Source organism: Dendrobates tinctorius, unplaced genomic scaffold (assembly GCF_039654945.1).
Source record: "Dendrobates tinctorius isolate UK_male_01 unplaced genomic scaffold, ASM3965494v1 ptg000158l, whole genome shotgun sequence".
Lineage (NCBI taxonomy): Eukaryota > Metazoa > Chordata > Amphibia > Anura > Dendrobatidae > Dendrobates > Dendrobates tinctorius.
Genome location: NW_027361825.1, coordinates 2,672,743 through 2,683,165, shown reverse-complemented (window position 1 = coordinate 2,683,165; position 10,423 = coordinate 2,672,743).

The following is a 10,423-nucleotide window of genomic DNA, read 5'->3' as shown; positions in this document are numbered from 1 at the left end:
ACCTCCATAGAGGAGGAAAAGAAACTGCCGATAATACTGGGGGGAAGAAGAAAGTGCAGTGGAATATGTCAGTGCTTGACAAAGAGGAGACTGATATGTCATGGACTCCTATGCCCCTATCCTCTAAAAGGAGCCTCATATATCCTGGTCCTCTATATGCCTCCCTACCCCCATCCCCCTATTTTTACCATTTGCTTTGGCAATGCTAACATGTACTTAGTCCTATCATTAAAGCTCATTTGATTTTGAATTTGAGAGGGAGAACGAGAGGAGAGAAAGAGAGGGCAAAGTGAGGAGGAGAGAAATGCAAAAAGCAGGAGGAGGGGAAAATGGAGGAGAGAAACGGGTGATGAGAGAGGGAAAAGGGAGGAGAGAAATAGTGATGAGGAGAGGGAAAATGGAGGAGAGTGAAAAGGGAGGAGAGAAAGAGTGATGAGGAGAGGAGAGGGAGGGGGAGAGAAAGGGAGGGGGAGAAAAAGGGAGGGGGAGAAAAAGGGAGGGGGAGAAAAAGGGAGGGGGAGAAAAAGGGAGGGGGAGAAAAAGGGAGGGGGAGAAAAAGGGAAAAGGGAGGGGGAGAGAAAGGGAGGAGATAAAGAGAGGGAAAGGGAGGAGGTGAGAAAGGGAAAAAAGAGGCGGAGAGAAAGAGGCAAAAGGGAGGAGAGAAAGGGAAAAGGAGGAGAGAACGAAAGGGAAATGGAGGAAGAGAGAAAGCGGGAAGAGTGAGAAGGAGAAAGTGAAAAGGGAGGAGAAAAAGAGGCAAAAGAGTGACAAAGGGAGGAGGAGAGAAAGAGGGAAAAGGGAGGAGAGAAAGAGGGAAAAGGGAGGGGGAGAGTAAGAGAGGGAAAGGGTGGGGGAGAGTAAGAGAGGGAAAGGGAGGGGGAGATAAAGAGAGGGAAAGGGAGGGGGAGATAAAGAGAGGGAAAGGGAGGGGGAGATAAAGAGAGGGAAAGGGAGGGGGAGATAAAGAGAGGGAAAGGGAGGGGGAGATAAAGAGAGGGAAAGGGAGGGGGAGATAAAGAGAGGGAAAGGGAGGGGGAGATAAAGAGAGGGAAAGGGAGGGGGAGATAAAGAGAGGGAAAGGGAGGAGGAGAGGAAAAAATAAGAGAGAGGGAAAGGGAGGAGGGGAGAGAGGGAAAAGCGAGGAGGGAAAAGCGAGGAGGGAAAAGGGAAGAGTAGAGACAGGAGAGGAGGAGGAGAGAGGGAAAAGGGAGGAGAGAAATGAAAATTGAGGCGGGGAGGAGAGAGGGAAAAGGGAGCAGGAGAATTTGGAGAGGAGAGAGGGAAAAAAGGTGAGAAGGAAAAGGGAAGAAGAGAGACAGGAAAGAGGGAAAAGGAAGGAGAGCAAAAGAGAGGGAAAATGGAGGAGAGAAAGAGAGGGGGCGAGAGAGGTGAAGGGAGTAGAAGGGAAAATGGAGGAGAGGGAAAAGGAAGAGAGAGGGAAAAGGGAGGAGAGACAGATGTGATAGAGGAAAAAGAGAAAGAGGGAAGAAGAGAGGGAGAAAGGAGAGAAGAGAGGGGAAATGGAGGAGGTTGAGACAAAGAGGAGAAAAAGGGAGGAGGCAAAACAGAGGTGAGAGGGAAAAGGAAGAAGAGAGGTGAGAGAGGGAATAGGGAGGAGGAAGGAAATAGAAAGGGGAGAAAGGAGGAAAGACAGAGGAGAGAGAAAAAGAAGGACAAAGGAAAAAGGAGGAGAGAGAGAGGGGAGAATCTAATTTTCAACTATGATCGGATCACTGACTGGGTGGATCAGGAAAATAAGGTAGATATAGTATATATCTGAGAAAAACCCTTAATAAACTTTCTGTAGTAATTAGCGAACCCTAAGAATCGTTGCAATGCTTTCAGATCACAAGGTTGAACTCAATTAATGTCTGCACCTTCCCAGGGTCCATTTTAAACCCTTCAGCAGACACAATGAACCCCAGAAATGATATTTCCTGAAAAGAAAAAAAGTACATTTCTCTAATTTAGCAAATAAAGAATTTTCCCTGAGTTTCTGTAAAACAAATCGAACGTGCTCATAGTGAGAATTCAGATCAGGCAAAAAAAATAGAATGTCATCCAGGTATACCACAATAAACCTTCCAATAATATCAGAGAAAATGTCATTCATAGAGTTCTGAAAGACTGTAGGTGCATTGGTTAACCCAAAAGGCATGACAAGATTTTCAAATAAACCCTCAGACATTAAAAAACGTTGTTTTCCACTCATCACCCTCTCGGATACGTATCAGATTATATGCCCCTCTAAGATCAAGCTTAGAAAACCATTTAGCTCCAGTAAGCTGATTATATAGGTCGGGGATAAGTGGAAGCGGGTAAGTATTCTTAACTGTAATTTCGTTCAGTTCATGGAAATCGAGGCAAGGACGGAGGCCACCATCTTTCTTTTTCACAAAAAAGAACCCCACAGCTACAGGCGAGGAGGAAGGACGGATATGACCCTTCCGTAAACTTTCATTTATATATTCCTTCATAGCGGTCCGTTCAGGTCCCGACAAATTATACAGCCGAGCTTTAGGCAATTTGGCATTAGGAATAAGATTTATAGCACAATCATAAGGACGATGGGGGCGGTAATATCTCAGCCTCTTTCTCCGAGAACACATTTCCAAAGTCTTTCGGGTAAGTCGGCAGACCCTCCAGTGTTATGATGAGTCACCGAAGGAGGAAAAAAACAAAATACTAGCTAAGTCCAGAAAAACCAGAGAGGTTGGCAGTTATCGGATTGCAGACCCCTGAACCTATCCACAACAACTAGCAGTAGCCGTGGGGGGTTCCTACGGTGCCCTAGACCCCTCCATCACAGCCGGAGAACTACATAGCCTAAAGACAGAAAGGGGAAAAACTAAACTGCCCCAGAGAAGACCCCAAAGCAATAGGCAGCCCCCAACATATAATGACGGTGAAGCAAGATGAAAACACTAACACAGATAGAAAGATAGGTTAAGCAAATGATGGGGCCCAAGCTAACTAAAATAGGACAGGATAGGAAAGCTGCTGTCTGCCATCCGCAAAAACCCTATCCAAAAAGTGCCAACCGACTGATAGGAAAAACAGGCCCTGAAGTCGCTAGGCTTCAAAAGACTAAATCAGCACTCAGGTATATTCTGAAGACAGAGCAAAAGATCAACAGATCAGAGACAAAAATGGAATTCAGCTCACCCCCGGCCGGGGATGGCAGAACTCCCAAAAAACAAGGCAAAACAAAAACAAAACTGAAGTGTACAAAGCAGAGCAGAAAAACTTAGCTTTGAGACGCAGGAATCAGACTGGTCTCCAAGAATCCAGCAGGATCACCAGCAAGGCAGAAGGGCGTCGGCTGCCTTATATCCAGTCCTCAATTCCAGCCACCCAGTCATTATCTAGCTGCCCAGGTGTTTGGTAATCAGCCTCACTACCTTCCTTCACCAGAGGAGGGAGTTCATCAGACCTCAACGGTGAAGGGAAAAATGAACTCACAACAGTACCTCCCCCTTGAGGAGGAGTCACCGAACCCTCATCCATGCCACCAGGGCGATCTGGATGAGCCCGATGAAAGGCACGCACCAATCTTTCGGCATGAATATCAGAGGCAGAGTCCCAGGAATTATCCTCCTGACCATAACCCTTCCACTTAACCAAATACTGGAGTCTCCGTCTAGCCGGCGGGAATCCAGTATCTTCTCTACCTCATATTCCATGTTACCTTCAACCAATACAGGGTCAGGAGGTGCCACCACAGGAACTACTGGTTCAACAAACCTCTTCAACAAGGACTTATGAAACACATTATGAATTTTAAATGTGACAGGAAGAGCCAACCGAAAAGAGACCGGATTAATAATCTCCAAAATCTTGTAAGGTCCAATAAATCTAGGCTTAAACTTAGGAGAAGCCACCATCATAGCGATATTTTTTGATGACAACCAAACCATATCACCCACCTTAAACTGGGGACCAACGGTCCTACGCCAGTTGGAAAACCGCTGGGCCTTTTCCTGGGAGAGAGACAACTTATCCACTACTTGGTCCCAGATCTGGTGCATTCTCTCCACCACAGTGTCAACACCTGGGCAGGCAGAAAGCTCCACCTGCCCTGAAGAAAATCGAGGGTGAAACCCAAAGTTACAAAAAAAAGGTGACATCAGAGTGGCAGAACTAGCTCTATTATTTAAAGCAAATTCGGCCAAGGGCAAAAATGAAACCCAATCATCCTGATCGGCAGAAATAAAACATCTCAAATACGACTCCAAAGTCTGGTTTGTTCTCTCCATCTGCCCATTGGTCTGAGGGTGAAACGCAGAGAAGAAGGACAACTGAATTCCCAGCTTGGAACAGAAAGTCCTCCAAAATCTAGACACAAACTGAACTCCTCTGTCAGATACAATGTTCTCAGGAATCCCGTGCAAGCGAACCACCTGTTGCAAAAACAAGGGCACCAACTCAGAGGAAGATGGCAACTTAGGGAGTGGTACAAGATGAACCATCTTAGAGAATCTATCACAAATCACCCAAATAACAGTCAGTCATTCTCTGAGAGACAGGCATATCAGAGATAAAATCCATTGAAATATGGGTCCATGGCCTCCTGGGCACCGGCAAAGGCATCAACAAGCCACTAGAGCGAGAACAAGGTTTAGACCGGGAGCAAGTCCCACAGGACTGCACAAAATTCCTGACATCATGAGACAAGGCGGGCCACCAAAAAGACCGACTCACCAGATCTCTAGTACCAAAAATACCTGGATGACCAGCCAATGCAGAGCAATGAACTTCAGACATCACTCTCTTCCTCCAATGGTCAGGAACATACAACTTTCCACTGGGACAATGCTCAGGTTTGTCCTCCTGAAACTCTTCCAGAGCACGTCTCAAATCGGGCGAGATGGCAGAAAGAACTACCCCCTCGCCTAAGATGGTAGCAGGCTTAGTCACAACAGGAGAATCAGCAAGGAAACTCCTAGAGAGGGCGTCTGCCTTGACATTCTTAGTGCCCGGAAGAAAAGAGACCACAAAATCAAAACGTGTGAAAAACAAGGCCCACCTAGCCTGTCTAGGATTCAAGCGCTTGGCCGACTCCAGGTAAATCAAATTCTTGTGGTCAGTAAGGACCACGACTTGGTGTTTGGCTCCCTCCAACCAATGTCTCCACTCCTCAAATGCCCATTTCGTGGCCAACAGTTCCTGATTCCCCACATCATAGTTACATTCGGATGGGGAGAACTTTCGGGAAAAGAAAGCACAAGGATTCATTTTAGATGTCACAGGATCTTTTTTTGGGACAACACCGCTCCTGCACCAATCTCAGAAGCGTCCACCTCCACCTGAAACGGGAGTGAGACATCAGGTTGCCGAAAAACCGGAGCAGAAGTGAATCTTCGCTTCAGCTCCTGAAAGGAAGAAACTGCCTCCAGAGACCAATTCAGCACATCAGCACCCTTCCTAGTCAAATCAGTCAATGGCTTGGCAATACCAGAAAAATTAGCTATAAATTTCTGATAAAAATTAGCAAAACCCAAAAACTTCTGGAGGGCCTTCAAAGAAGTGGGCTGAACCTAATCATAAATGGCCTGTACCTTGGCCGGGTCCATTTCAATAGTTGACGGAGACAAAATAAATCCCAAAAATGAAATCCTCTGTACCCCAAAAAGGCATTTCGATCCCTTGACATACAGGGAATTCTCCCTCAAAATCCGGAACACAGTCCGAACATGTTCCACATGAGAGTCCCAATTCTTGGAGAAGATCAAAATATCATCCAGATAGATAATCAAAAATGTATCCACAAAGTCTCGGAATATATCGTTCATGAAGCACTGGAAGACAGAAGGGGCATTAGTGAGCCCAAAAGGCATCACCAGGTACTCAAAATGTCCCTCCGGAGTATTAAACGCCGTCTTCCATTCATCCCCATGCTTAATGCGAACAAGATTAAACGCCCCCCTGAGGTCAAGCTTGGTAAACCAGCAAGCACCTTTAACTCTGGAGAATAGATCAGAAATCAGGGGTAACGGATACTGATATTTAACAGTAATTTTGTTGAGGGCACGATAGTCAATACAAGGCCTTAATGAACCATCCTTTTTAGCCACATAAAAAAAAACAGCACCTAAGGGTGAAGAGGATGGTCTAATATGACCCTTCTCCAACGACTCCTTAATATAGGATCGCATAGCCTCGTGCTCGGGTACAGATAAATTGAAAAGTCGACCCTTGGGGAATTTACACCCCGGGTTCAGCTCAATTGCACAGTCATAACTCCTATGAGGAGGCAAAGACGCAGACTCATTCTCACTAAATACATCATAAAAGTCAGCCAAATAGTCAGGAACATCATGCGACTGGGGAGAGGTGGAGAAAACAGGAGCATCACTAAGGGCACACCGACAACCCCAACTCACTACAGACAAAGATTTCCAATCCAGAACTGGATTATGGAATTGCAACTAGGGAAACCCCAGAACAATGGTATCATGCAAATTATGCAACACCAAAAATCTGCAATTTTCTTGATGGTCTGGGGCGACCCGCATTACCACCTGGGTCCAAAACTGAGGTTTATTCTTCGCCAAAGGAGTAGCATCAATACCCCTCAAAGGGATAGGCGTCCACAGAGGTGTCATAGGAAATCCACAACGTTTAGCAAAATCCAAGTCCATCAGGTTCAGAGCTGCTCCCGAATCCACAAAAGCCTTGGCGGAAAATGTGGACAGGGAGCAGATCAGAGTAATTGCCAGAAGAAACTTAGGTTGAACACCACCCACAGAAAACGTGTGTGCACAACGTTTCTCTCGTTTAGGGCAGACAGAAATAATATGCGAGGCATCTCCACAAAAAACACAGCTTATTACGCCTTCTGAACTCCTGACGTTGCGCCCTAGACAAAACTCTATCACATTGCATAGGTTCAGACATTTGTTCAACAGGTGGCAACATCTCTCGTGTAGTTTTGCGTTCACGTAAACGCCGATCCACCTGAATGGCTAATGACATAGAATCGTCAAGACCAGAGGGAACAGGAAATCCCACCATAGTATCCTTTACAGTTTCTGACAAACCCTTCCAAAAGAGGGCTGCCAAGGCACCATCATTCCAGGTAGTAAGGACCGCCCACTTTCGGAATTTTTGACAGTACAACTCTGCCGAATCCCGACCCTGGCTTAATGCCAACAGGGTCTTTTCAGCCTGATCAATAGCAATAGGTTCATCATACAACAACCCCAAGGCTTGCAAAAATGCATTCACATTATTCAGAATAGGATCATCAGGTTTCAAAGAAAACGCCCAATCCTGGGGATCGCCGCGCAGCAAAGAGATGGCAATTTTAACCTGCTGCACGGAGTTCCCCGACGAGTTAGGCTTCAAGGCAAAAAATAATTTACAATTATTCTTGAAATTCAAGAATTTAGACCGATCCCCAAAAAACACATCAGGAGTAGGAATCTTTGGTTCAGCAGCATGTGAATGAGCAAGATAGGCGGAAATTCCCCGCACTTCAGCAGCGAGCTGCTCCACACGATCAGACAATTGCTTCATCTCCATTGAGAAAAAAATTCCCCCTACGACCTCAGAGATATAGAGGAAAAAATATGCACAAAAAAAAATTCTGACACTTTTTTTCTTTTTTTTTACAATTCTCTCCTGCTATTGAGTACCCTAGGATCTGCGGTATGGCTGGTGATTCTGTTATGATGAGTCACCGAAGGAGGAAAAAACAAAATACTAGCTAAGTCCAGAAAAACCAGAGAGGTTGGCAGCTATCGGATTGCAGACCCCTGAACCTATCCACAACAACTAGCAGTAGCCGTGGGGGGTTCCTACGGTGCTCTAGACCCCTCCATCACAGCCGGAGAACTACATAGCCTAAAGACAGAAAGGGGAAAGACTAAACTGCCCCAGAGAAGACCTCAAAGCAATAGGCAGCCCCCAACATATAATGACGGTGAAGCAAGATGAAAACACTAACACAGATAGATAGGTTGAGCAAATGATGGGGCCCAAGCTAACTAAAATAGGACAGGATAGGAAAGCTGCTGTCTGCCATCCGCAAAAACCCTATCCAAAAAGTGCCAACCGACTGATAGGAAAAACAGGCCCTGAAGTCGCTAGGCTTCAAAAGACTAAATCAGCACTCAGGTATATTCTGAAGACAGAGCAAAAGATCAACAGATCAGAGACAAAAATGGAATTCAGCTCACCCCCGGCCGGGGATGGCAGAACTCCCAAAAAACAAGGCAAACAAAAACAAAACTGAAGTGTACAAAGCAGAGCAGAAAAACTTAGCTTTGAGACGCAGGAATCAGACTGGTCTCCAAGAATCCAGCAGGATCACCAGCAAGGCAGAAGGGCGTCGGCTGCCTTATATCCAGTCCTCAATTCCAGCCACCCAGTCATTATCTAGCTGCCCAGGTGTTTGGTAATCAGCCTCACTACCTTCCTTCACCAGAGGAGGGAGTTCATCAGACCTCAACGGTGAAGGGAAAAATGAACTCACAACACTCCAGACTAGCGGAGCAAATCTTAAGTGTGAATTCCACTGTTACTACCTGGACTATGTTCTGAAGTAATGGTGTCCTGTCAATGGCTACAATTTGAATAGGTCTTTCCAATCTAACTGTCCCTAATCCTAATTTAACAACCAATCCAGAATCAATGAAATTGGTGGTAGAGCCACAGTCAATGAAAGTAAGAGCAGATAACCACAGATTCTCAAAACAAAGTTCCACGTTCAGCAATACTTTATCTGAGGAGTAAAAGGGTACTTGGAAGTCTGGGTGACCTCCCCCATTATCACCCAGACTTAGACATTTCCCGATGGATTGCTGGCTTGAGCGCGAATGGAGCAGTCTTTGAGGAAATGTCCAGCACGACCACAAGAAAAGGCCAAGTTCAAGATCACACCGACGCCTCCTCTCCATGACGCAAAAGCGGGCTGTTCCAACCTTCAATGGTTCCGTCTCAGGCAAGTGAACTGACTTGGGCAGGACGAATGAAGCCCCCTGTCATTCACCACGTCTCATGAATTGGGCGATCCATTCAAATGGCCTGAGTCATGGTATCCCCCAGGGAACAGGGTGAAGTATGCAAAGCCAGAGCGTCCTTTAGAATATCAGAAAGGCCACACTGAAAATGACACCTGAGAGCTGCATCTTTCCACAAAACCTCAGAGGACCATTGCCGGAACTCAGAGCTATAGTCCTCTGCGCGGCCCCCTTGTGTCAGATTCATGATCTTAGCTTCTGCAACCTGGGTCCTGTCAGGTTCGTCATAGATCATCCCTATGGCGTCAAAAAAGGCATCTATGGAAGACCGTTCTTGGGCTGGTGGAGACAAAGAGAATGCTCAAGTTTGAGGACCCCCTCGCAATAGGAACATGATTATTCCCACGCACTGGGACATATCCCCTGAAGACCGGGGTCGCAAGGTAAAAAATAGTTTGCAGCTCTCCCTAAACACCCTAAACTGATCCTTCTCCCCCGAGAATTTGTCAGGAAGTGCAACTACAGGTTCAGGAGAGACCAACTGCACATCAGAAGGTAAAGGAGTCATTACTACAGTCGATGGTGAGGAGCTTTGAAAAGCATCCATAGTTCTAGAAAACTGACCCTGCAGCCGGGGCTGTGTAAATTCTAGTTTCAGGTGTTCCCTTGCGAGATCCTGAACCATCTGGGTCAAACTCGCCATCTGATCACAAAGTGCACGAATAGGATCCATTGGTGAAGGGAAAAAAAAAAAGTACTTTTAAGGCCAGTCAAAATGTGATGCTAGTCACAACCCACAGCTAGGCTTTGAATAAGTGCACTTAGACGTTCCAGGGCCAATACCAAAAGATCACGTAGTAAACCAAGGGAAAATACAAAGTCGCAAGTCATGTCACATGCCAGGGTCAGAATGACAGAGAAACAGCTGATAAGCAAAGGGGCAATAACAAACAGGTAGTCTGAACAAGGTCCAAAGGTCAGCAGCGGAATATCAGATGCAAAGGGGCAATAACAAACGGGTAGTCAGAACACGGTCCAAACGTCAGCAGCAGAATATCAGATGCAAAGGGTAAATGACAAACAGGTAGTCTGAACATGGTCCAAAGGTCAGCAGCAGAATATCAGATGCAAAGAGGCAATGACAAACGGGTAGTCTGAACACGGTCCAAAGGTCAGCAGCAGCAGAAGATCAGAACTTACAGCACAGGGTACAGGCGAACACACCAGAGAGCACGAGCTTAGAACAAGCTTTTGACTGGCAATGATCTGGGCCAGACAGCTTACCTAAATAACAGGGCAATTACCAAGAATATGGACCACCTGTGGAAGTCTCTGCACCTTACAGTAAAATAGGTCAGCCATGCTGTCAATCAAAGCACCGACAGCTCAGCACGCCCCAGCACAGGATGCCAGAGCTGTCCATCAAAGAGTCCCAGACACTTTAAGCAGAGGAATCATGG